The sequence below is a fragment of the Meleagris gallopavo genome, chromosome 4, assembly GCF_905368555.1.
Source record: "Meleagris gallopavo chromosome 4, MGAL_WU_HG_1.1, whole genome shotgun sequence".
NCBI classification, from domain to species: domain Eukaryota; kingdom Metazoa; phylum Chordata; class Aves; order Galliformes; family Phasianidae; genus Meleagris; species Meleagris gallopavo.
The window spans coordinates 23,729,700-23,757,199 of NC_139407.1; the positions used below are offsets into that span (position 1 = coordinate 23,729,700).

The 27,500-nt window shown below is 35.7% G+C and overlaps 1 long non-coding RNA gene across 1 annotated transcript; it reads left to right on the forward strand.

Annotated features, from left to right (window-relative positions):
• The first annotated feature begins 11,717 nt into the window (after positions 1-11,717).
• Positions 11,718-27,444, forward strand: LOC146544445 (uncharacterized). The gene is made up of 3 exons (XR_014882924.1): positions 11,718-14,604; positions 15,903-15,944; positions 23,883-27,444. It is a non-coding gene; the product is annotated as an uncharacterized LOC146544445 (long non-coding RNA).
• Positions 27,445-27,500: the final 56 nt, after the last annotated feature.

The window sequence follows — 27,500 nt, forward strand, 5'->3', positions numbered from 1 at the left end:
AAACAGTTGAATAAGATAAGCAGACCCAAAGCTGTCATCAGGCTCTTCATAATCACTAGATTTTTTTTTTTCCACCTGCTCACACAGTGCTTGCCCATGACCTGTTGGCTGTGACTGCGTATTTCATCTTTTTTTTTTTTTTTTCCCCCCTCCACCTCGCAAGCGTTTCTGAAAGTCTGTGACAATATTAGAGTGACCCTTAAATCCTGCTAAATGCGCTAAACAATGTAGAGTGGTTGCCGTTAAAAAGACAAGTTTATGTATTGTCAATATTTTAACAAGTGCCTCCTAAAGTTTTTCCCTTGGAGACTCTCTGGAACTACTCTAGACTGAGAATCTAATGTGTTAAGGTACATGTGAGTACCACGAGGAGAACACTGAAAGCATAAGTAGGAGTTTAGTGGCTTATTTTGCTATATAATCCAAGTGTATTTTCTTAAGAAGGGAAGAAATGCCAATTGGCAAACATTTCATGCAGCGTTTCAAATTTGAGGTGTGATACTCTGACATATATAGAAAATACTGAACAGATCATGATCCCCTGTGTAAGTGTGGGGACCAAAAACAGCATTTATCTTCCTTTGGGAATGGATTTGCAAGCAATGTACTCTTGCTGATCTCTGACAGCTACTACAAACGAGCAGTGTTTGCAGAGGTTTTCTAGTCATAAAGGGAAACTAATCACTTTAAATAGAATGTGAAAAAGTTTTGATGTGGAACTCCAGAAATCAGAATTTTGCATGTGCTCCCTTCTTTCCAGGAATGTTCTCAGATCACAGTTAATGTACAAGCCTTATGCAGTTTGTGATTCTGCAAAGAAAAAAAAAAAAATCACTACTCTGCATAGAGGTAGGACAGTAGTGAAAGTCAGATTGGTGGCAACTTGTGAAACTGCAGTTCTTCCTGTACTTTTTGCTTGCTTTTCTTGTTCTGAATATGTCTTTAAATGTGAAGTTTAATCTAACACTGCTATATAGATGTGTTTCTTTGTGCACAGACAAAGCAGTATGAAGCATACAGGCAAATTAAAAATAGAGCTTATACTTTGTTTGCAGAATCATCCTTTCTATATGAATGCAAAACTTTAAATTTTCATAGAAATAAGTATGCATTAAAAATTACGAAAACAAGTGATGACCTCAGTTACATCACTGTAAATCTTAGCAGAAAAATGTTATCCTCTGGATTTATGCTAATACTGTTAAAATAAATGGAGTGATTTATTAGAGATGAATAAAGTTTTTATGGTTGTGTGGGTCTTGTGCAAATGTGTAAGGTTGTTTAAGTACTAATATTCACCAGTTTAACTTTTTCTTTAATGTGTAATGATATTTGTGGCAGGTTTGCACAATAAGTATCTAAGAGTATGTTAGTTATAAGCTATGCTATTCTAGGAAATATCTTGCTGCGTTTTATTTAGAGTCTCAAGGCTCTTGAATGTACAGTTCTTCTTTCAGTGGAGTCCTTTTTGGTACCTTTCGAAACATGCATCGCTATTGTGTGAAGATGTCCTTGGCTCAAAGGAAGAGCATCAGCAAGGCAGCAGGCATACTTGTAATATCCTTCAGGAATATAGCTGTGCAGATATTCGGTGCAACACATTTTTCTGGCCACCTGCAGAAATTATTACCCCCTTTCAACAGCAAGGAGGAGTGGGGCTTAAAACTTATTTTGGAAGTAGTGATCACTTCTTACAACTACAGCTGCTGTTTGCTCTGTTTCTTTCCACTCCCAGGTCTTTGTGGTGTTTTGTGCTACGCTGCAAAGAAAATGGGTAAATAAATAAATATGGAAGCGCTAAAAGATTAGTCACTTTTATTTTTATGAACTGACTGGATTGTTTAAATATGTCTTGAGTGTAAAGCACTGTCATCTCCTTATCTGTCTTAAACGCTGTCTTGATAAATTAATATCCTGACTTCAAGGAAGATTATTATAGAAAGTACTTTGTTGTTACAGTGATGAGTGCTTCGAGTATTATAAACTTTATTTAATGTGCAAATGTACACTTAATGAGAAAACAGCTAGTAAAATTACCTGGACTTGGAAGTCACATAGATAACAGGAATGTGTAAGTGTACTATTGTGGAGCACTTAGAAGTTAGGAGCTTTGCTAAGATGTATGTATGAATAAATGCAAAGCCAAGGTCCTAAAGGAGCCCAGAAATATTTATCTTTCTTGATATCTACATCTTTTCAGAATATACTCCATTTTTACTGACCTTAAGGTGGCCATTCACATCTTGATGCACGTATTTCTAACTTGTTAGTGCTTCAGAATCTGCAAGAAACTGTGTAAGTGTGCTCTGGGGAAAAGGGGCACAAATTTTTCTGAAGATGGATGTTCAAATGATGAGGAGAAACTGGAAATTAATGTCAGTTCTTTATTGAACAGAACATAGAGCTGTGGTCTTTACAGCCATTCAAAGATGATAGCTCTGAAATTAAGTGATTTCTGATGTCCAGCTCTAAGGCAGTAAAAATAGATGTCCAGATTTTTAGGTATGAAGACTGGGGCTTAGGAATCATAATCACCATCAGGAGGGTGCTGCACATTTGCAAACCTTCCATTTTCAGTGCTGATGTGTGGTCCAGATGTCTATGTCTGCAACTTTGAGACCACTGAGACTGCATATTCAAAGCTCTTGCTCATCCAACCTCTGAGCAGCCTGCCTCAGTGCCAAGCATAAGCAGGGCAGGCAGGACCCATCTTGCAGGATGGCTTTGCGATCTGCCACTCTTTGTTCTTTATGGTATAGTAAGTGAATCCTGTTTGGTTCTGAGTCAGAGGAGAAAAGTATTAAAATTATTCTGAAGTAATTTTCAAAGTGAAAAACGAAAGGCCTCTAACAACAGGTAATGTTATCCTCACTAAGATGTTCACCTTTGAAATAAGAGCATTGTAGTAGAAATCTAAATAGAGCCAGTCTATTTTATTATTATACTTTTTTAAGAGCAGATTTTTTTTTTCCATGACAAATTAGTCACCTTGTTTCTGGCTAAAAGATTGGAGAATAGAAAAAGAATAGCATGAGGGTAGAAAAGCTTTCTTTGAATTTAAAGTATTTTTGTCAAAATCTTGAGTGGTGCTCCTTTTTTTTTTTCCATTTAATTTTTTTTTCAATTGTTTGGTTGGTTCCTCCTAAAATAGGCAAGCCACAAGAAGATTTTGAAGGACATTTAGTCTTCAGCTTGTATTCATTACAAAATATCATTCTACGTTATGGGTCTGATGAAAATATTAGAAAATAACAATAGGAACATGAAGACCTTCTTTAAGATTAAATAACTGCTTTTGCAGACAGCTACAGGGAAGTGCAGTTCCTGGGAAGAAAATATTCACTATTCTTTAAAGTTAAGCAGAGAACAACAGAGCTCTGAGAGATGTACTACATAAGATTCATTACTTGTGACCCAAGTGATGATCTGTGCTTTCCAATGTATTTGTTTATTCTGTAACCGTGTTACATTAGGGGCCAAGAAATACTGTTACCAAAAGAGTTCAAATATCATCTCAAAATATTCCTTTGGATGATTCTAATTCTCTACAATTGTAGTGTGATAGGGTCAATCACTGTAAGTTGAAGCAGAAAAGCATATTAGTGGTGATATCTTAAACACTAGAGAATATTAAGAATTGTCAGTGAAGTCAGTTTTGGTGAATCTGTCCTGTTCTAGTTTTCTAGTGCTGAGTTTCTTGTACTGCCAGGACTTCCAAAACAAATTATCCGATTGGATTCTCCTTATTCTTTCTGTGCTAAATAGTATATATTTTCTGGAGTGGAAACAATCAATGGTGCTCATTCTTCCTTGGTAGTTCATCCTAACTGAGGACGTTGCAGTTCTGTTGCAGATTTCTCTCAACTGAAGCTTTTGATTAATGTCATTTCTCTTTGCCTTTCCCCAGTAATCTCTCACAAACATTGTGGACAAGGATTTGTTTATCTGTATTTTGTGGAAAAATGATTAAAAAATGATGTCTTTTCTGGCTCTCGGTATCTTAGAATTTAGTAATTTTTCTGCTACAAATAATAAATACCGTCTAAAGAAAATGTATTATCTTCAGCACCTGGAGACTGACAAGGTATTTTTGGGAGTATGTAGTGTGTACCAAGATATATTCATGCTTAGTGGCCTGTGCTGGGGGGAAAGAAGGACTTACAGGGACTAAAGTGACAATATAATATGTGCTGGTGATTGTGTGGAAGACTTAATGATACATTTGTTAAAAATACCAAATTGGCAGGCCATTAAAAAAAAGAGTCATTGGGGCAAATATACTTCAGACTTGATCCCAGTTCTTTCTCGGCTGTGGTTTTGATTCACACTGTAAGTTTGTATCTCGTTGTAATATTTTGGTTTTTAAACGTTTGTAGGTGATTTCTTCAGCATTATCAATCTCAAGATAACAAAATTTAGGAAATTATGCAAGTTTTCATGCTTTTACTGAAGTACCTGATATAGTCCTAAATGCTTGCATATTGGCCCTTGGTGAAAAATAACATTCTGGAGCTCTCAAAGTCCACAGTGGTGAAACACTGTATTTTTAACCCATAAAGAGTGATGGAAAGCTTCTTACACAGATGCTTCTTTCATGCACACTGAAGAGTTGACCCCAGTTTGACCATGAATTCCACTGAGTGACAGATCCTCTGAGGACGAGAAATGTTGTACAGGTATTACTAGGATCTTACTGGAGCCATCTAGTATCCAGAGATTAAGTTGTAGGGATGTGGATGTGATTCAAAAGGATTCTGGAAACTGAGGATATTAAATGAGTTTGTCACTGAGATGCATGCAGCATAACTCTTTTTTATCTCTCAGTTACTGATTTTAGACAAGCTACACTTAAAGCTGTAAATTCAGTGTGGATCTGTCTTGTCCTCTGTATCCTAGAGGAAAGTTTGTTCAAGGTAAATTACAATGTCGTATTGAAAACTAACAAACTTCCATCAAAACAATAATAAAAATCCATACTACTCCCACAGAATGAAAGAAAACAACAACGGCAAGAACGACACCAACTCTCACATATTTTCAATAAGAAACAGCACTGTACTAAAAGGCAGTTTACTTTTGATAAGTTTCCTTTTGATCCAGCCAATGTCCAATCAATGCAAAATTAATACTTCCCACAAGATGGCAGCGTAGGTGCATTTTATAAATTAACCTCAAAACCACTCTGCAGAAACCAAAGCAGCAGTGTTGCGATTACTTTGACATTTATAACTGAGATAATTAGAGAGTAGGTGTTTTATTATTGCAGTTAAATCTTGAGAGATATAGAATTTTAATAACTTCCATTAATACTGGATTTTAGCATTATTTATTTAAATATATAACTACTTTCTTGCCGCATTTGTTTTGTGGTTGGAAGACATAAGCACGCTCAGCAGAAAGGTGGCTGTTTCTATACTGTAGAATGAAGGAACACCAAAGATGATGAGAAACTTTTATACCTTTTACCCCAAAGGCAAAACTGGGGCTAAGGCTTGTCATCCATACATACGCAGTGTACGTTTCTGTAAGGAAAAAGCAAAGATTTTGGTTTTCTGGAGAAGAGACTGTGATGTTTAGAAGCAAACAAACAAAAAAACCATACAGTATTGGTTTTGGTCCTTGAACATAAACTAACTGCTTCTGTTCAGTAATAGGCACCTTGCCTATTAAAAGCATTTTTACCAGTAGGAATTTTGCTGCTAGGTACTTCATTGAACATGTTGGTCCCTTACACCTATTGGAATTAATGAACACTCACATATCTGATTTCTGATATTTAAAACTATTTAATTATGAAAATACAGTACAGATCTCATAAGAAATTCCTAGAAAGCCTGTACTGCATGTAGAAATCCATCTTGGAGAATACTAAATTCATAAAAATGTATTTTGACAGAAGTACGTGTTTGTGGGTTTTTTTAAATATGTGGTGTTTTGGAAGATGTCCAGTGGATTTCTCTTGAGATTGTCACGTTTTGCTAAACAGCAAGTGCTGTGTCTCTAAAGTATTGGAAAGTGCATCTGGGAGGCTTTCTGAAGACAACTGTTAGCTCTGTTTTCCAGAGAAAGCTGGGCAGAATATCTAAGAGATTCTGTGATCCAGGAGTACCAAGAAGGGCTTTCACAGTGCTGAACAGAGTTGAGATGTATCCAAAGACTGAAAAGACTCATGAGACTATTTCAGAGAAAGCTTAGACTGTTGTTTAAGAAATATTAGGAGTATTTGTTTTAATGCAAAAATCTACTTACATTTCTGACATAATACTGCATTCTATTCCTCCTCTAAATCTTCAGGCTGAAAAAAGGTTAACAATCTTACTTTCAAAATGTTGGCTGATTCATTTTCTTAGTTTAAAATGTTTGCCCTACCACTCAAATGTTCCCCAGTATCTGAAAACAAGAAGACACAGCTGGAAAAGAATGAAGGTCAAACCATCATCAGTGTGCCTCGCCTAAGAAAGGTATTAAGAGTATATTAAATCTGTAGTATATAATTTCTGTAAATTTCAGTTTGTAGAATATTGACTAATAATCTATGAAGTAGAAGAGGTTTTTTGTTTGTTTGTTTTGAGGAACAGATAGGAGCCATGAGCGATTACTGTGTAGTGCAGCCTAAGGGTTGCCAACAGGTAGACATTTAAATGTGCTCTTAAAATGTGATTAATTCATTTGTAACCTGTATTGTTTCTTACTGAGTGTAAGGGTAATGGAAAGAAAGAATGTGAAAACTTGGGCTTCCTACAATTTCATTTGACACCAGCCATGGGAAACTGGAAAACTTGGAGTGGTATTTAAGTGAGAAAGAGCCATCTGTCACCACCTTATAAAATATTATTGTGTTTAGCTGTATCTACTACCCTACTGTGTTGTAGCAGTGCACAAAAATTATGCTACAATCTTGGAGGCATAACAAGCTTGTTTATCTTCCTCCTCTTGGCCTCTTCTTATCTTTTTGGCACAGCAAAATCTGTATGTGTTTCAAGGAAGTGTTGAGGCTTTTAGTGCTTTATACAGGTAAGTTGCTTGTTAGTGATACAGAAGTTTCGTGTTTTGTGTGTGTCAGTGAGTATATTGATGTGGAACGAACAACTTGCCAGCATATGGAAGGTAGCTAACCAAAAATATCTGTCAAAAAGGCCTTCTGCAAAGATATTTCTTATTTTGGTGCCAATAGGATTTATGTTATATTGCACTGGCTATTGAACAGTTTCAGTATGCCGCTTAAATTTAAATTGGCTTTCGAAGTTAGTAGCATGTTCAAGAACTTCCGTAGCTGGCTGGTAATTGTTGTCATGAAAAATGTGTTGCAATCAGTGAAGTCATGGAAACTTACTGTACAGGTTAACTACTGATGTTTGTTTAGTAGATTTCAGTACCTTGTTGAGGTCTCAGTCACTGCCCTGAGGCATTTATAATCAAAGATACTGAGAGATAACAAACTCGGATTGAGTTTACTTGGCTGAAATTGGTTAGCCAAGCCAAAGATGACACATGAGACGTGACAGATAGCATATACCTCTCATTCCAGTATTAATGAGCCAATGAAAAACTGAAATATTCAAGCAATGTTTGGCGTAATAATGTAAGAGGAATTAAGTGGGAATTAGAGAGGTCTGTGTTTGTTTCCTGGGTTAATGGCATCCGGTCTCAAAGCTGAATCACTAAATGTGTCAATAACTTGGCCAGCTGACATCAGCCTGTTCCATGCTCAGTTTGCTCAATTTCAAAACATTTTACTTCATCACACCAGTGACAGTACTTCATAGAGCATTCAAGTGCAAATTTGCGTAGTTATATGCTAAAACAGGCCACTGAATTTCAAACAGTCTTAAATCTGTCCTTTCTTATCTCATCTAACCATGATAGTGACATTTTCTATCGCTTAAAAGAACATTGCTGTACAGAAATCTGATGTTTTGTCAGTTATAAATAATACAGTTGTTACAGATCCATTCTCAGGGTCACTTCATTCTTAATTTGCGTTACTGAAGATTTATTATGGCTTCAAACATTTAGGTGGAAAAGATAAATAAAATGAAATCTTATTTCTTTAATTTCAATTTTGAAGATTGATAAGGTAGAGAGATTGGATAAATCCTAATTTGCTTTATTCACTGTCTATTTAGTTTGAATTCTCACAACTTTTTTTATATCAGTTGTGAGCTTCTTATTTTGTTTTTCTGTATTAGTATTCACATTCATAGTAGTATTCTACAATACTGCAAGATTTGACAGTGTTTACTGTTCTATGCTGCTTTGTTGCATTTAATAGTTTTCATTTTTATTCAATACCAGGGTTTGAGGGGGGAAGCTGTGCACTGGATAAGGAGAGAAGAAATAATCTTTATTCCTCAGATCTTGTAGAGAAAACTTTGAGTTAAGAACACCATCACACTGTTGTTATTGGGAGCCTTGAAGATGTGCACTTAAAAACACAAAAGAAAATAACTGAAAAACTGGTAAGTAGAAGGAAGAGTGAACAGGATAGTTAACGAAAATAAGAGTTGAAATAAAATAAAATGAAGATAAGGGAGGCTTAGTGAGCTTTTTCTGTGGAAAAGCAGTTACTGTGTGATGGGGAAAAAGGGAAAGATCAGAGGCACTTTTAAAAAACCAGATGCATTAGTGGAAGAATGTTAGGAACCAAAGGTTTAAAAATAATCATGAGTCAAGTTGTTGAGATTTTATTTCTTCAGAGGATGAAAAAATTCTCTGCTTTGAAAAAGATTACACCTGAGTCAATTTTTGTATAGATTCTAATTCAAAAGGTAACAAAATGTTCACTGTTCTTTCTGACATGCTTTCTTATGCTAATATTTCTATGCAGAAACTCTTCATAAACAGTTCTCTTATCTGACTTAGCCTGTAGCAGAATATAAAGAACACTGAACATAAACGATTGCTGATCAAGCATTAGAACTGGTTGCTCAGGGAGGTGATTGAGTCACCGTCCCTGAAGGTGTTTAAAAAAATGTATAAATGTGGTACTAAGGGACATGGTTTAGTAGGGAAATGGTGGTGACAGATGGATGGTTGAACTTAGATGATCTTGGAGGTCTTTTCAAACCTTAATTATTCTATGATTTTTTTTCTATGATTATTGAGTAGTTCATAGTATGAGATGGCATCCATGCAGCCTTTGCATAAGACAGGACATTGAACTCAATGACGATTATTTCTTAAAATAAAATGAAGTTTGGTTTTGATTTTGTGAGGTAAGGTGATTGATTACTAGCAATTAAACGTATTATCTATTGATAATACAATCAAATTGATTGTGACTACTGAGTTCAATAATGTAAGTGAAACGTCCTATCTGAGAATCACACTGTGTTAAATTGAGTAGAAAACTTTTGACATTTTATTTACAAACGGGGTGTATGAGAAGCAGAGAAATATCTTAATTACTTACTGCAGAATGACATATTTCTCCTCTCTCTTAGACTTCCCAGCTCCATATCCAATACAAATAGAATGAGGTTTTGTTTTATTTTCTTAGATTCCTTAGAATAACACTTTCAAGTTATCTGCATTCTAGACTAAGGAAGCTCAGGTATATCCTTTACAGTCTCTTTAACTTGCATCTTGATAGACCTATGGATTATTCTTCTATTCAGTTTCCAAGAGATAAAAGCTGGTGAGAGAAACAAGAAAGAGTTATCACTTGATAGGAAAAATATCACTTGAAGGAAAAAACATGCTCTGCTGGACTTGTAAGCTGCTTTAGATTAGAGGTAGTAGACCACATAATTGATTTGCTATAGAGTTGGATGGGAGATGAGGAGTTGAGACTGTATTATCTGTAACCTGGATATCAGATTTGTACTGATGGGAGTCACAGCATGATATTTATCACTTGAAGCTATGCTAGAAGTTACGCGACTACATTTCACTTCTCCTGTTGCTAAAATCATTTGCAACTGCGTGTTTAACTGATAGGTTTAAGAAACTGCATCTTTTATTTTCTTTGTTTCCAGGAAGGTATTTCTGGAGTTTTCAAGATTTGCAGTGGAGCTACAATATACTCTGGATCTAGACACAAATTCCTATAATGTGTGGTGTGATAGGCTCATAGCAACATCCTTAAGTAGAGAATTATCAGATATGCACACACTTATTGATAGATTCTCCAAAATTCTGGAGAAACCTAAATGATGGAATATATCTCTGGAGGTCAGAGATCCCTGCATTAATTTTGTTTTTGAGACAAGCACAGATGAGATTCCCTGTCAACAATGCTCTGCCTGTATGCTAGTGGTCTCTTTCTCTGTTGCCTTAGGAGCCTGTAGGGCTCTGTACCTATTAATTCAATCTAAACCACTTCTGAGCAGTAGCGTATTGCTGACAGCTACCCAGAGCCTTATACAATTGCTAGTCCTACAGCAAATATATTTAAGATTTCTGATTTTACACTTCTGTTGCTGTGTGCATCCCGGTATCGTGCTATGCTCACTGTTTGTGAGCCTTCTGGGATGAATCAGATGTGTTATGGCATTGGTTATACAGACTGGCGTATCTCATTGCAATTCCTATAATAATAATAATAGTGAGTATGAATCAGTGCAGGAGTGGCTCAGAGTTTCGGGGAGCCAAGAGATGATTCATCCTTTGAAATAAAGAGAAGCTGCTAATAAACATTAATCGACATTTTCTGTTTTGTTTGCAGTGTACCAGCACTTGTATATACTGGGTAATCAACACAAGGATCTGAAAAAAATAAACCAATAACTGCTTTGTACATCATGAGTTAGTAGGCACACATTGAGTTGACTGTGCTCTGATTGGCACTCTCTAGTGCTAAGATACAGTGACAAATTTCACCAGTTTGCTATCGCAACAGCTGCATTACTGTGTATTGCCTACAGATTGTTAACAACAAATATGTTTAATTTAGAATTTGGTTTAGAATTTAAAGTGGCAATTTACTTCATTAAAAGGAAGACTACTCTAAAGTAGATTCAGTGGACAGGAGTGAATTTGCTCTACAGAGAATATATGTTTGCTTCTTCAGCTTGCAGCAGTTCTTGTCTGTTTGTCATATTATTTGAGTGGGATCTCATGCTTCTCTGCCTGCTGTGGCACTCACTGTGCACCCCTATTGCACTGAATCTGTATTTACAATTTAAGAGTGAATCATACCCAGCTGCAGTCCTACATGCTTCCAGCTTGTGAAAAATTCACTTGTTTCAAATGAAAAATTTTGACACTATTTTGTTACTTGTCAGTTGATGTCTTGGACTTCCTTACTGGCTTGTTCATTTGTAAGAGAGCTTTTCTGAAAATATGATGTGTATATACATAACAAAAAAAAAAAAAAAAAAAAAGAGATCAGAAAGAGATTAGAAAGTATGATTATAAAGAAAAGAGCTTTTGTTAAATTACAGAAGGGTGAAAAAGCAATATTATGAGGTTTTCAATTAGTGATGCATGGTATATTGTAGGAGAACCACCACTGTGTTCTGAGCTCATCTTGATATGCTTCTGCTGGTTGCCAAAGTGATACGGAGCTTTCTGCCTCAGGAATTATGATCCTCCCTGCATGTTTCTCAAAATGGAAGCTAGCCTGGTGCGTCATTGACTGTCATCCTTTTCTGTTTTGTTTAATGTATGTTCAGCTGCTGCTTTGCTGGCTGTGCAGTACCTCCAACCATGGTCACCACTGATCTTCCTTTGTCCAGTCACAGTCACAGTTTCATTCAGTGAACGAGTAAGTTTCATTTATTTTAGAAATACACACACAAAAGAAAGCACCAAGAATAATCCTATGTGTCTGCTTTGTTTATGTCCTTTATTTTATTTTATATTGTTATATTTTATTTTATTCTATTGCCGTGTGTTTAAATGGCCAAGACCCACTTCACCAACATTTCCAGGAGAAATGCTTGTCAACCACTGCATGTTTCCTTTTTCTTAATATGCAGATACTCCTTTTATTTGAGTCATTGCAAAATTAATGTCTTCAATACATGCAATTAAGCTGTATTTTTCTTATATCTGAACTCAAAAGTACGCTTTCAATTTGTCATCATTTTCAATACTCAAATATCTCAAATGACACACATTAATTTCTCATTAATCTCTCCCCTCCAAAAAAAATCCTATTGGTTTAAGACCCGGAGAGAGCTGTTTGGTTTGTGTATATATGTCTTTTTTCATGGAAAAATGTCATCTAAAAAAAGTCTGTAGAATATCATATATTGTGTAGATATCGATTTCTAATGGACTGCTTCCACCCCTCCTCCTTTTTTTTTTTTAAATTTCTTTTCACAACTTATAACCTAGTTTATAAATTGGGCTGAGCTGATGCTCAGTGCATTTTTGACTGTTGGTTTTGTTTGTTCTGATTATATGAAGCGCGTGTGTGTGTTGCTCTAAATTCTTACCCAGGCTCTTCTTGTAAACTCGGGGGAACTGTCCTGCATGTGAGTTTATTGATCTGTCCTTTTTACCCATTCAAGAGCACACAATCCTTGGCTTTGTATAAATAATTTGCTTATATGGAAAATGTTCATGACACTGTATTGGTAGCTATTACTTAAGATATCATAGAATCATAGAATCGCCAAGATTGGAAAAGACCTTCAAGATCATCCAGCCCAATCGCCCCCCTACCACCAGTATTTCCCACTGAACTATGTTCTTTAATGCAATATCTAAGCATTTCTTGAACATCTCTGGGTACGGTGACACCACTAGCTCCCTGGGCAGCCTGTTCCACTGTCCAATCACACTTTTGGAGAAGAATTTCCTAACATCGAACCTGAATCTCCCCTGGTGCAACTTGAGGCCATTCCGTCTAGTCCTATCGCAAGTTGTATGATTGAAGAGGCTGACCACCACCTTACCACTACTTCGTTTTCCGTAGCTGTAGAGGGCAATAAGATCTTCCCTGGGTCTCCTCTTCTCCAGACTAAATGATCCCAGTTTTCTCAGCCACTCCTCATAAGACTTGCAATCCAGATCCCTCACTAACTATCAGAAAGAAGACATCTAAAAGAGGGATGAAATTAGGAACATTTGTTAATTTATTTTATAAAAACTTAAAGCATCTCATATCCAATCAGTTGTATCAATGGATATCTCAATAAGGTATGTAAGTAGTTATGTCCATCTAGAAGTTCTTCTGAAAAGAATGGCATTATTACAATAATTAATATAATCTAGTTGAATTTCTGTCTGCCATAGGCACTGGGAATCTTTATACTTAAGCTCAGTTACCTTATAGGAACACTTGTATCTCTTCCTCACAATATCTATTTGTTGTACGTTACTTCTGTAGCATTCAAGATTAACTTGTCTTTCCTTTCAGATTTGAGTATGTATTTGTTTTCTTCTTTAGGAAGAACTGGTAAGCAATATATAAATAAGATACTTCCGAAAGCTGAATATTACTCGAGAAAACAATGCAAGTTTTCCCCAGTTAAGATGTCTTTCCCCATACTCTCTTACAAAAGTTGTGTCATCTCTACTTAATTAGCATTGACGTGATATCAACTCACAATTGTACAGGCTGTTCAGAGACCTTTGTGTTGCAATGTGGTGTTCCTTTTCACTGTGGGATGACTAGATTGCTCTGCAGTACTGGACTCTATCATAACACATTAAAATTTAACCCATTCATCTTCTGGAAATAACAGGTGCTGTCAGACAGAAAGTTTTCTTCCCAGAATGTTTGTAGCTTTCATAATTGGGTAAATTGCAATCATTTTAAATTTCCTGGATAAAAAAAATTCTTAGGCAATTATTAAAAGCTTGAGTGTATAAATTAGGTGTGCAGTGAGAAGAGAAAGGAAAGAACAACATAAAAGAAAAATTAGAATCCACTTCTGTTTGTGCCAAAGATATTTCAAGTTCTTATTAAAGTAGAGAAATCATCAAAAAATTTCAAGACAACTTACTATTGAGTCAAGTATCCTAAAAAGTACTGTGCTCTCAAACAGATGGAGATTAATTTTTTTTTCTCCTACTCTAAACAGTTGATGAATTCCTTCCAATTAAACATACGTTTCAGAGTGGGAACATTCCTGTGGCTTTGCGAAAACCAGCCAAACAGAAGGTGATTCATAGTAAGGTTGTTCTTTGTGGGGATCCTGAATTAATCAAAATATTTATGGAGAAAATAATGCAGGTGTATAACATCTCAAAAGAACTGTATTTTTTGAATTCTTTTTAGGATTTGCTATTTTTATTCATCTAGTTCTGCACATGCGTTGTACATGAAGTGATACTGCTACATGAAAGGAATGCAAACATTAGAATTTTCTTCCTCTATATTGTGTAATAAGTCTTTGTCAACGGTTTACGGGCTGGTTCGGTCCAGTTCCGTGACTAGAAGGGCAGAGGGATCCGCGGATCCACGCCCCCGGAAAAGGAAAATAGGGGACCCTGAAATAATTGAAAACAGTGGCAACAATCTGAGGTGAAACAAACTAATTTACTAAATATAGATCAGCAGAATATAAGGAGAGAGAGAGTGTGTGTGTCTGGAAGGTGGATTGGCCTCACCACAACGCTGAGATGAGAAGTGCAGTCCAGTGGAGCCGATGAAGAAGCGCAGACGGAGAAGCGCAAGCGAAGAAGCGCAGGCAAAGAAGCAAACATCAGGTGACCTTGCCGGGAGTTATATCTCCTCGCTGACCGCAAAGCCCCCTGGGGAAATGTAGTTCTTCTCCTCCGGACAGGCACCCGGAACTTGGGCATCAGCAGTCAAACCCCCAGTGCATTACATGATGTTATGATGTAGAATACTGATAACCAAAAATCATGAAACCATGACAGTCTTTAAATTGTTTTTATTTAGTTTGGAAAATTAAAGTAGATTAGTCAGTAACTAATTATTTATTAAACAGAATTGTTGGCAGTGCAAGTTATTTTGGAAGTTTGCATCTCTGTGCTGGCTCTTAGTGTATCTCATACTAACTGTAAGCTATTCCCCACTACATTAAGAGCACATTGTGGCCTCTTTGCTGTCCTGATAAAGATCATTTCAGAAAAATGGCAGAAAAAGAAAACAAAAAATGAAAACCAAGTTGTATTTACTTACCTTTTCCGTATATACACACACAAAGAATACAAGAAATTACTTAGTAATGTCCATTGAGCCAATACAACAGGTTGTAATCTGTTAAATAAAATTAAGATATGAGTATGTAAAAGATTCTTAAGAGAAAAATTTACCAAAATAGGGACATTTGATAAAAAAGAGTGCAAAAAATAATGCAACATGAGGGGACTTTTATAGAAGAAACTACACCAAATCGTATCTGTACAGAACAGTCTTACTGAGTATGTTGGATGATTTCCAGACTGGATGGGGCTTTGAACAACCTGGTCTAGTGGGAGGTGCCCCTGTGTATACCAGAGGGGGTTGGAACTAGGTAATATTAATGATCTCTTCCAAACCATTCTATTATTCTATGCTATAATCATGTCTCTTTTCTCGTCCTTTCCAAAGGTCAAAAATCCTCTCCCTCTCTGTCAAAAGCAAAAAAAAAAAAACATTAGCTTTGAAATTCTATACTAATGTTTTAATTTGATGAATTAATACCCAGTAACAGGGGGAATAAAACTTGGTGAAAAGATGAAATGCAAAATGAAAATTCACTACGAAGTTTTGTCTGAATCCTACTACTAGTTCACTTATTTTCCTACTCAATACAACAAATTTTCACTGTAACTTCTCATTATTGCCTTTGAAAACTGTGACTTTTACAGAAAAAATAAAATTTGTGTGAACTCAGGTATCAAAGAATAACATTCTTGAAGTTTTATAGGGAAAATTTAAGTTAGTTTACAAAAGGTAGCATTATAGATTATGCACACTTTTTTTTTTAAATGCTGAATTTTACTTGTACTTTGCTTGCTCATGCTGAAAAAGCTCCATTTTCTATTTTATTTTTTAGTCCACCTTTGGCTTACTTTGAAGAAGATGTGACTTTTTACAGGTAAGCAGAGTATGAGCACTGTGCAAAAAAAAAAAAAAAAGAAAAAAAGAAAGAAAGAAATAGTTATGATTAGTTTTAGATCAAGCCTTAAATTTTTAAGGGAGCTCAGATTGCCTTTGCCAAATTATGTTTTTGTTACTGAAAAGCAGCACTAATCTCACTATACTCAAGTGGCTAGTCACTGGTAACGCATGGAATACGGGGGAAATGTCTTAGAGATTGTTAGGATGTCTCTGCAGAAAGCTGTAAATAATGTAATGTGAATTTTAATAGTGATCAAAACCACTGTCTAATTTGAATCTTGTTGATACATCTTGAGGGTGGTTTTTTGCATTATAAAGAATTTACTGCTGTTGGTGTGATGTTTGTCTCTGGATGTGTTTGCTGCTGTCTGCAATTTTGCACTTGAAAATCCTGTACTTGAAGTGCGTGTCTCCTAGCTGAGGAAAGAAAACTCTTCTTTCATTTGGCAATATAGTTGAGTAAGAAGTGTGATCTTAAGATATTTTTGGAAATGCACTGGAAAGTCAACAAATTTGATCTAGCACAAATGCCAGAGGGCTAAAGAGCATGCAGCTTCTTTGCAGGAGTGTCAAGGTTAGCCATAGTTTTTATAGTTATTTTGAGAAAAAGCACAAATCAATTTCAGGCAGTGGGAACAGCTGTCTGTGGTGATAGGGTTATCTCATTGCTGTCTCCTGCTTTCTTATAGCAGTGGTAGCAACCACTATCAGAGACAGGATATGGAAGTTTGCAAGTTCCTGTGTACTCTCTGGTATGTTCACAGTGTTTATGTAAAGCAGATGGAAATTCTTTCACTCTGCATTGCTTTTAGCTTTAGTGGAGTAAACAGATCCAGAAAGGCTATATGGAAAGTCAGTCTGCTAGAGGAATACATTGTAAAACATGCAGGAGAAGCTACATGCATTTCAGACCTTCAACTTTTTTTAATTAATATATTCCTCCTCCTGTAGGCAGAAGGAACAGAAAATACTATTTTTCCTAAATTTGGGGATTGTTTAAGAAAAAAAAAGAATGCAGACAAAGCAGCTAGTGAATGTTCCCTCTTTTGTCACCTATCTGCAGCCAGTTTGAGGGTTCAGGCTTTACTGTTTACAATGTCTGATATCTTTGAATTTTCCTAGTTTACTGGATTGGTTTATACCAGTGTAAAATAATTCTCCTGTGCCTCAATACTTTTTGTATAAGGACGTTATTTTGGGGAAAAAAAAACACAAAAAATACTAAAAAAAAATGTAAACATCAAGAGTAGACTGAGGTTCTCGATACCTTTTTCAGTTTTTAATAGTCAAGCCAGTTATCCTCAGAGTACTCAGCCTCCTGAGCCAGAGGGCAGAGACAAACAGCAAAACAAACCCCCCACAATTCAGGAGGAAACAATTAGTGACATGCTCTTTCATCTGGACAGAGAAGGGCAACAAAGTTGGTGAAGTCTTTGGAGCACAAGTATTATGAGGAGCAGCTGAGAGAACTGGGATTGTTCAGTCTGGAGAAGAGGAGGTTCAGGGGAGATCTCATCACTCCCTACAACTACATGAAGGGAGGTTGTGGCGAGGTGGGGATTGGCCTCTTCTCCCAGGCAACTAGAGATTAAAAAAAAAAAAAGATAGATGTGGCATTGAGTGACATGGTCTACAGCAGTGACAGGCATGAGTTGATGATATGACCAGATAATTGTAGTGGTCTTTCCAACCTGTATGATTCTATGAATCTGTTCCCAAAAAGTAGCAAACAAAAAGCGAAGATAAGGAATGTCATTGCAAACATAGTTCAGGGCTATTATGAATTGTGTCATAAATGCAGGAAGTAATTTTTCTCCTGGATGCTTTAGGAATATTAGAACAAATAAAATTTGGTGATCATAGGTTTAGTTTGCTGGAAATCATAGTTTAGTTTGTGCCTGGACAAAAAGACTATATTTAGGCACGAAGATGAGCTTTGAAAAAGGTGAATGACTTCTGTTTGCATGTTTATGTATTCATAACACCTGTTAATTTTTTTTTAGATGTTATCACTAGTACACAAACATCCAATACAGGGTTAAATATCCTTTTAGCAGTACTTTTCTTCTTAACCATCAGCTCCTGTGGTAGGATGTTCCTGCTTTTCTGTTTTGAGAAGAATATTTGTTCACTGAATTGCAAAAGAAAATGAACAAACAAATAAAAACCTCATCACATAAAAATTTCTTCTTTCCATTAGGGTTAATTGCAAAAAACTGCATGCAGGATTTTTAGGCATTTTAATAATTAACTGGAAGACTATCTAGATTGATTAGTAACTCTGTAATATATATTTCATTTCATTTAGAAATGATGCTGCACAGAATGAAAATGAAAGCTGATAGTTGACAAAGGAAACAATGTATTATTCTAATTTGAAGCATTTCAATTAAAAAAAAAAAAAACAAAAACAAAAACACAAATTCATTCCAAAGAAATATTTTTAAATGGATATATATACCATTTCAACAATTCTCTTTTTTTTTTTTTTTTGTAATTTATAAATATTTATCAAAGTAAAATCTGGCAAAATCTATATGCATTTTCCAAATCTTTTAGTGACAGCATACTGGCACTTTACATCAAGCAAGTTTAATGTGAAAAATTTATTTGAGGCTCTATGTTAAAAGGTAAGGTAAGTTTGCAACGCAGCCTTTAGTAAAGACTGACATAAGTCTATTTTTAACTATAGCAATCTAAATTAAAAGTTAAGATATTCAAAGACTCTTAAAAAAAAAGTTGTGGTGAGTCTTCCAAAAGCTAGTCCAAGATGCCATTATTGGCAAATAGTCTTAACCACAGGACTATGAACTCATCTCTACAAGGTTCATCATGGTTCCCAGAAAAAAAGGCCTGCTTTTGAGGATTCCTTGTCCTTAGTGTGATCAGCCTGAGAAATAGTTTTAGGATCAAGGTTTGAGAACCTTCTTACAGACAGAAGACAGATTTTATATATAATGTGTGTCTACATTTTTCTGTGAAAAATGTTTTTAAGTTAGGCCTACTGATTTTACACTGTACAACTTCTGCTGAGATTTACTTCCTTGTGGAAATGTCCCAGCAAGTAGGAATTTTAGAAAGCAAGTTAAGAAGTCAAGAGAGAGACAGAATTAGAAAAGTACAGTTTAACTCGTGAAAATTTACATCTCAACTCTACACTGACAAGTACAATCCAGAGATGGTTTAGAAAATAAATATTACTGAAACTTGTGCAGAATAGGATTCTCTGTTGCAGACAAGATGCCTCTAACAAGGTTTTCCTGTAGCTGGGGTGGAATTTTGCCTCTCCCCTTATCTGTCATTCTCTTCACTGAACCTGGTTCTTTACTGTAAGAATTTTGACACTTCTTCATTCTGTAGGCAGAAAAGCAGAACTTACAAGCCTGGCTACTTATGTATAAACATCATCTTGCATTGCATGGTCAGGATGTGGGTTTATAAGTCATACCTCCCTCATACCTCCATGATCCCATACCAAAGCTGATGGCAATGCTGCGTAGTGGTGTGAACTTCCTCAGCCTTCTCAAAGTTGAGTCAGTTATATATTGCATGGTATGTAAAACCCTGGAGAATCTCTTGGGTTATTTCTGCTGCTTTTTCAGCAACTGATTATTCCCAAGAACAGCTCATTTGGAAAACCCATAATGTGACCAAATAGGATGAATATCTGGCAGTGTAGGAACAGGGGCAGTGCGGATTCTTCATACTTTTTACTCTTATACCACCATCCTAAATTTCATCTTTATCTGCATATCTGCTTGACCTCCAAAGCTGTAACTTGTGTTACTCTTTTACTCAAGAAGCAAAACACGTCATACACGTTCCAGTTTTTCTTCTATGAGCCTGCGTAGTAAAAGTGATTATATGTAAATTGGAACAAAACAAAAACAATAGCATCAACAAAAAGCCACAACAAATTCCAACCTAAATGATTCTATATTATCTTTGAAAAAGCGTTGTTGTTCTTTTCTTTTCCCTGAGATTCCTCAAAAATAAAAATTTCAAAAATAATGCAAATGCATCTAATACTTTTGACCACAAAACAAAGTTCAGAATTTTGTTTATCGTTAATAATTTTTTTTATATATAAAGTGATTTTTTTTACTGTTTGAATAAAATAAAACTTCCATTTTTTTCCCTTAATGCTTGAAAAATATTAAGCCTTTACTTATCACAGCCAATTATGCCTTCTGAGAAATATGAGATTATAGAGAAATTAGAGGTTTGACAGGATTTTGTTAATTAACAGTTTGATCTTTTTATGTGAGGATTCCTGACTTACTAAAGTGCTTGCCTTCCATCTTGAAATCTCAGTCAGTGTTGCAGCAGGGACCTATGACTGTGAGTTCCCTCCTTTATCTTTCAGTCCTTCTCATCAGCTTTCTTTGTAAGCTTGCAGGCATACTTTCTCCACGATTTGCAAGGTGCAGAATCAGGATCAGAGCTATCAGTTAAGTTATACACTTGTTGCAGGTCAGCTGATCAGTTTCTGCTGGTGTATTGATCAAGGAAGCAGGAGGGTGGAAGATACAGTAACATCCCCAGACATTCCCCTGTGTGTAAGAGGGTGTAGAGGGTATTCAAAGAGTACAGTATGTGCAGAACATCACAGGCTTTTCTGTTCCAGATTAGATGCCTCAAATGAATCTTTCTTGTAGCTTGGGTGGAATCTTGTTTGTCTTCTTACCTGTTAGGCTCTTTCCTGAAACTGGCTTGAGTTCTTTTCCTATATGACTTTTGACACTTTATCTCACAGGCTCTGGACTGATCTTCTATATTTAGTCATCTGGTAAACATGTGACGCCAAACTCTACAATTTTCCTTCCTTAATGCCTACCTGTACTTCATTTTCTCATCCTTGGCCATCAGACAACCCTCTCTCCAAGTGTGGAAATGCAAAGTTCGAGGGTTGGAAAGGTATTTTATTCTCAGCCTGACACTAACATAATACAACATTAAAATCAATATTGTATGACGTAAAGAAGAACCAACTGCATTTAGAGAGGTTCCAGTTCTTATCTATCAAATTTTCAATCTGACTTTAACCCACATCAGTTTAGAACAGGAAACCCAGGAAAATCTGTTTCCTCCAGATCACGTTGACGTCATGGTGTACAAGGTAATTAATATTCTAGATTTCAACCTGACCTGCTGGAAGCCTCAAAGGCAGAATGAGACAAGAAAGCAAACAAAACATTTCCTTTCTTTTCTGGAGAAAGATAAATAGGAACAAACTCTGACAAACTTTAAAGTCAGATATGGAATTGGATTGTATTATACCACCTAAAGATGATATCAAAATAATCAAATTGATGAGAATTAGTTGTTTCACTGAATAAACCTCTGTTTTAGGAGGAAAAAATAACTGTCATTGATTAGGAACTTTAGTGGTCCAGAACTTAAGAGCTGTATACGGAAATAAAAACTGAAGGTATAAAAGTTTCTCTACAAATTAGAAGAAGCAAAGTAAACTCTAATGTCCTTCCAGTTATCTCTGAAAGCATGTTTGTTATTGTTGTTGTTCTCAAGGCATTTAGGAAACAAATTTTGGAGGTGTGAAATTTGCATGATCTTTGAATGGTGGAGGCTGAATATTGTATTTGAAATTACATCCAACTTTTTCTTAAAAGGCAAAGCAATCTACCTGAAGTTTACTGTTCTTTCCCTAATTTGATTAAGTTAGAGGAGAGACACAGGCAGGATGTGTTTTTCTCTGCACATGTGGATATGATTTTGTAGCAGGTTACATCTGATAAATTGGCTCAATTGGCTCTTTTTGTATGTCTGTCAGATTCTGCTATCAGAGGAGGTACAACATCGTTGTGGATTTTAAAGCTCTTTGTTTGTACAGAAGTGCAATGTACAGTGAGAACTTTGCTTTTTACCAGTCTCCAGATTTTCTCTCCAGTCACCAGATAAAAGAATGGTGCAGGATGTAAAAAAAATACACTGGTTTAATGAGTACAGTCCTAAAACTAATTTTATACAAATTTGTCATTCAATTTCTTTTTCTTTTTTTTTTAATTATTTGATATATGAGTAGGGTTGTGTGTCCAACAACGGATATACAAACTCTTCTAAGGATGCCAAAGAACACAAGTTATACAAGCGGGCATGTCACAGGCTGACTCGGTGACTCAGGTCTTGGCAGTTGCCCCATAAACAAAGCTACTGAATTGGTTTGAATCTGTCTAATCATAAAACTTCTTAAGCAGCTCACTTGCAAAGATACGCTTTAATGAATTACTAGAGAGTTAAAATGTGATCAAAATGTATGAATTACTAATGAGTTTTTAGAAATTATAGTAAGCTTTAGAAATCCAGTTATAATAGTTGTACTTCAATCTCTGGGTTTTAATCAGACATGAGTACAGGCTAAATCCAAAGCAAAGATTTGCAAATGAAAATGCATTTTCTTTTTGTATTGCAGTAATTTGCATTTTTGCTTTGGGACTTAGACTCCAGATTCTCTGCCAAGTACCATTGTCAGAATTGCTTAATACCAACAAAACCCTATTCTTATCAGGAAAATTCTGAGGATCCAGTAATGCAGGTTGCTTGGTGTGTGATTAGAGGCCTGTTTATACAATCTCTCATTTTAATTAAAACAAAACATGAAAAACCCAGCATACAAAACAGAAACAAGTAAATAGAACCTAATAGCTAACGTTCTGTAGGTCAGATCTTGCCTTGGTGTTATAATATTATAAAAATAGCTGAGTACCAAGAGGGATTATACATGCTGCTTATTAATGTACAACGCTGACATTTATCAGTTTATGAATACACCAGAGTGCGACACTGTACTGTTTGTTGAGGATACCTGTGCTGGTGTAACGTTGCCTGCTTAAACTTTACCCAGTAAATATAAAAAATTTAGAAGGATTTCATACTATAATGCTGGAGTCTTTGAAGGTAGGTAGGTGCTAATCTGTGCCTGTGAAAAAGCAATTTTATGACAACTGTTTTTATGACAACGTGCCCCTTCTCCTGCAATGCTGTTTGTTGACTTCTGTACATGGAGACTCAGTTACCTGTCCCTGGTGAGGAGGGCAAGACTGTGTTTATTTTGGTGTGACAGTGAAGTTTTTAACATAGTATGTATCCCTAAGATTGTATGTCAGTTAATGAGAGAAAGAGAAAATCAAATTTTGATATAATTAAAATCTGAGATGAAAAATGAAATGGCAAATTAGAATTTGGCTAAATATAACTTGCTTAATGAAATCATAGAATTATAGAATAGAGGGTGGAAAAGACCTCCAAGATCATCCAGTTCAACTGCCCACCTACTACCAGTAGCATACCATTAATGCATACCAAGGAAAGTAACTCTCATACAAATAACAGGAAACTTTCTGATAAGTGTCGACTAATTTGTGAGCGTTGCTGAGGGCAGTGTATTTAAATGGCCTCACAAAGGCAGAGAAGAAAAGAGGTCCCTAAAGGAATACTCTATCTGTTTGAAGTGAATTTGCCAGGAGGATACTATCCAAGGAAGCCAATTCACTTTGCTAAGAGCTGTACCATAATAAATGACTGAGATTTCTGTGCTCTCTGCCCATCGGTGGGTCTTGAGAACTGCAGCATTCATGTGTATGTGAGGTTAACTGTCTGTCATATTAATTGCTGCAATACCTCTTAAAGGTCAGATGGTGTACAAGAGTCTGAAGTGTTAGTCATTTGGGCTAAAATATAGCTAATTTTGTGAACAATTTTAAATTTAAATGTTTTGAAAGTGGTTTTACTTCCTCTTTTGTAGGTTCTGTTTGCAACTGTGGGAAAGTGCACTGAAAGTTACTTTCGAACTTTTTCTGAAAGCAGGCAGAAGTCTGCTCATTCTCCTTTACTATGGGAAAAAAGAAGTTCAAAAATGTGTAACTTGGAACCCTATTTCCTATTCTTCCTTCTTTAGTTTCTCAAGATTGTTGCTGCTGAGGCAAGCAGCATCATGAAGAAGAACACTGCTGAGATATCAGAGAAGGACAGTTACAAGGTCAGGGGTTTTGATCAGAATGTCCAATCAATCCTTCTGCATTGTGCTTTGATATGACTACAGTAAATCTCTGCTTCACAAGGCTGAGCCTAGAGCCTTAAGCCATTCAGGACCTTTGTCTCACCTATCCTCAGTTGTCACACCTGTCCTCAGATGACCATCCTACTAAGTGACCTCTTTTGTGAATGGAAGTAAGTGGACTAGAGAACATCTGATAAAAGCAACAGCTAAGAAAGTGCAGTTCTATAATAAGAAATCAACTCTGCCTCTGCATTGGTGCATCTGTGAAGTTTTCTCAATGCCAACAGTGACTTATCACAGAGCTTATGAATAATTAAGTGACCTGAATTCATAACTGTTGTGAATGCTTCATTGCTTAAAGCATTTTTTCATTAAGGTTGATTTTTACTCGAGATCTCGATCTTATCCTCTGAATCCCTGAGAATGATGTGTTTGATTGTCTCTGTATAAAAGTCAGAAAACATTCAAGGTTAGATTTCATCCACAACTCAGTGTAATGATCTTCAATATAAGAAGTTGTATTAAATTAGTTAGTTTTGAGATCTATTGTAGGTTTAGCCTTTCTTTAGCCCTTTTTCTTACTTCTCTTCATTTGACTTGTTCTCTTCCTGTTTCTTGTACCCTTGAAATAAAGAGCAAAACTCTCTGTGTTTATTGTCCCTATCAGTTTAAATTACAGATTTGACCTGACATTAAACTGTTCCTTTTCTGTACTGGCCAAAAAAAAAAAAAAAAAAAAAAATCCAAAACACCATGTCGTATGATGATATCCTTCACTTTCATTGAACCATCTGGAGTTCTGGAGATCGAGCTGCAAACTATCAACATCTCCTGATGGAAAGCAAATAGAGTTGGCTAAAAGGGAAGTTTAAGCTGGAGAATCATCCTGTAGAAAGTTTAGAGCAGTACAATGCTGGAGGAAAGAAATCATTGTCTGTCAAAGAACCTCCTGCCCCAAAGCCATAGAATTAGGACATACCTAGTACTGTGCCCTTGAAGATTGTTCAAGTGCTAGATTTCAGTGGGAAACAGTGTTTGAGTTTGCTTTTTTTAGGTTTGTATTTGCAATGATGTTGTTCCTAACAAGAAAAAGAGGTCTAATCTTTTATATCAAAACTCCCTTAATTGAAGGAAACAAGAGGAGTATTTCTGCACCGATCACTCCCTTCACTAATAAAACTGATACACACTTGATTTTATGTTATGCATAAAGCAAGTCAACCCTGGGTTCCTGATCTGTACATAACAATAATTACATTGATGACTGTGGATATACATACCCTTACACAAAGATTTCCTTGAATCAAGGGACTAAGTAGTGCTGATAAAGTAACACTGCTGTGTTGCATAGAGGTTGACATGCCTTGTGATTTGGGCTTCCACTTGGGATCGAAAAAAATGAAGTTCGCTAGTAATATTTTTCTTTCCTGTTAATTGGTTCCTAATTGAGACTGCAAGGACATGCTGAGAAATAAACTTCTATTACATATCTTATAGAACCATAGCATTCAATGTCCATTACAACTAATGAGCAGTATTTTAGTCTAGATCACTACTTGTCATTTTATGTACTTGGCAATGAGCATCTCTTATTTAAAATATTTATTTTTCTTTGGGCTGAATTTTCCTACAAAACTGGAACATTTGCCTTAAAAATGATGATCTCCCCAGCAAAATAAATTATGCCTTGGAATTATGTCAAGACTTTTAACTGAAGAAAGAATTTTAAAACAATCTTTGTGCAAAATGAAGCTCACTTTCACCTTTTAATTAATCGTTCTGCCTAATACTACTCTGGGTGTTTCTGTCTGTAAGTCAAACATATGCTCTTTCTCTTGCTGTCTGGAAGGGTTCCAAAGATTGGGGGGAAGTCTTCCAGGAAACCTTTCCAAAACATATTTAGGGCTTGTTCTTCCTGTGCAGATAAAACCTTCAGATGTGTTTTAATACAGACTAACTGAAGCTGGAAAATACAATATTTGGTTTGGGGCATATTTTAAAATTAAATATAGAGACTTTATAGCTATTTTTTCTGTTAGAATTTGCATCAAGAGGTTTAGTTCTTTGTTATTTTGCTGTTTCTTTCAGTGAGTTCCAGATGTGCTAATCATTTGAGATTTATCTTAGTATAAATGTTTATTTGCTCAAATAATTTTGTTGCATTCTGAGACTTCCTTATCAGATTAGCAGATGGAAATGAATGTAGTCTCTACTTTACATGAAGGCATTCTATATGGCTATGTTTTAAAAACTTCTGTCTCTGACTTACAAAAATAATCAAGAAGAAATGATCTATACATAAAAGAAAGATAGGGCTTTGTTGTTTTTTTTTCTCCTAAATATAGTTTCAGTTTTTCCAGGTGTTCTGGAGTTTAATTGTATGTTTTATTAATCTAATTTTGTCTTGGGTTATTATGTGATACCCATGTAAACTGAATCCATTCTTGAATCCTATCTGTTCACAGACTTAGAGTTTTGTACAAGAAGCTGATTTTGCAACATATGAAGTGATGGCTCTAATTAACTTTAAATTACTTTCCTCTCTGTATTTCTTTCCCCAGACAGCATTCATCAAAATTTTGACCTTTTATTATTTACACTCTTCAATGATATGTTTTTCATTGATCCAGTGGAAAACTCAATCCTTCAAGTTTAACAGATATTTCTTTTGGGGCAGCAAGGAGTAAAAACGAACAAAAGCAGCCAAGCATCAGTATGCCAGCAGTACATGTGCTGATATTATACAATAATCTCAGCAGTATTTGAAATATGTTATTAATAGCAACTGCTGAGTTACTATCTAATTTAGCGTAATTTTTGCTAGGTGCATGGTTTTACATATGCTATCGTTGTTTTACATTTCTTTTTTTATAAGTTGCACTGCATTACGGTTTAACAAGGGGAGAAACAGAGGTAGGCAATTATTGTGTGTACATGTAAGAAAAAGTAAAGCTTTTTTTATAACCTGCACTGCATTACAGTTTAACAAGGAGAGAAACAGAGGTAGGCAATTATCAGTGTTAAGACCTGACTAATCAAGCTTACTATCTTCTTACATCAAGTCTTTAGTGCTACTTTCTAGGAAATACTCAGATCTTTTATATTGTGTTCTGATATTAATGAAATAAATGTAGAAATTAATACAATCAAGTTAGATAGTAGATGCTAGTCCAGAGGGATCTGCAGATGCATTAAAGGATGCTGATGGCATGTCTAGCATCATGTGTTTGTTCAAAATAGGCTTTAAAAATATCTGTGTTATCATAGCCAAAAATAGATGCAAGGGAAGAATGGTGAGTAATTCAAGGTATGTGTATCTGCTTCTTTTCTTCTCCCCAAAGCCTTATTACTTACTGACTTCCACAGAAGATAAATATTAGTGTTTCCATTCTTTAGTTACTGTCCTGAAAAAAAAAAAAAAAAAAAAAAAGAAGCGATGCTTAAATCAGTGAAATTAAAGTCAGTATTCCGTAGGAAGGTGAATATTAACTTTTTCCAGCTTTCATAGAGATTATT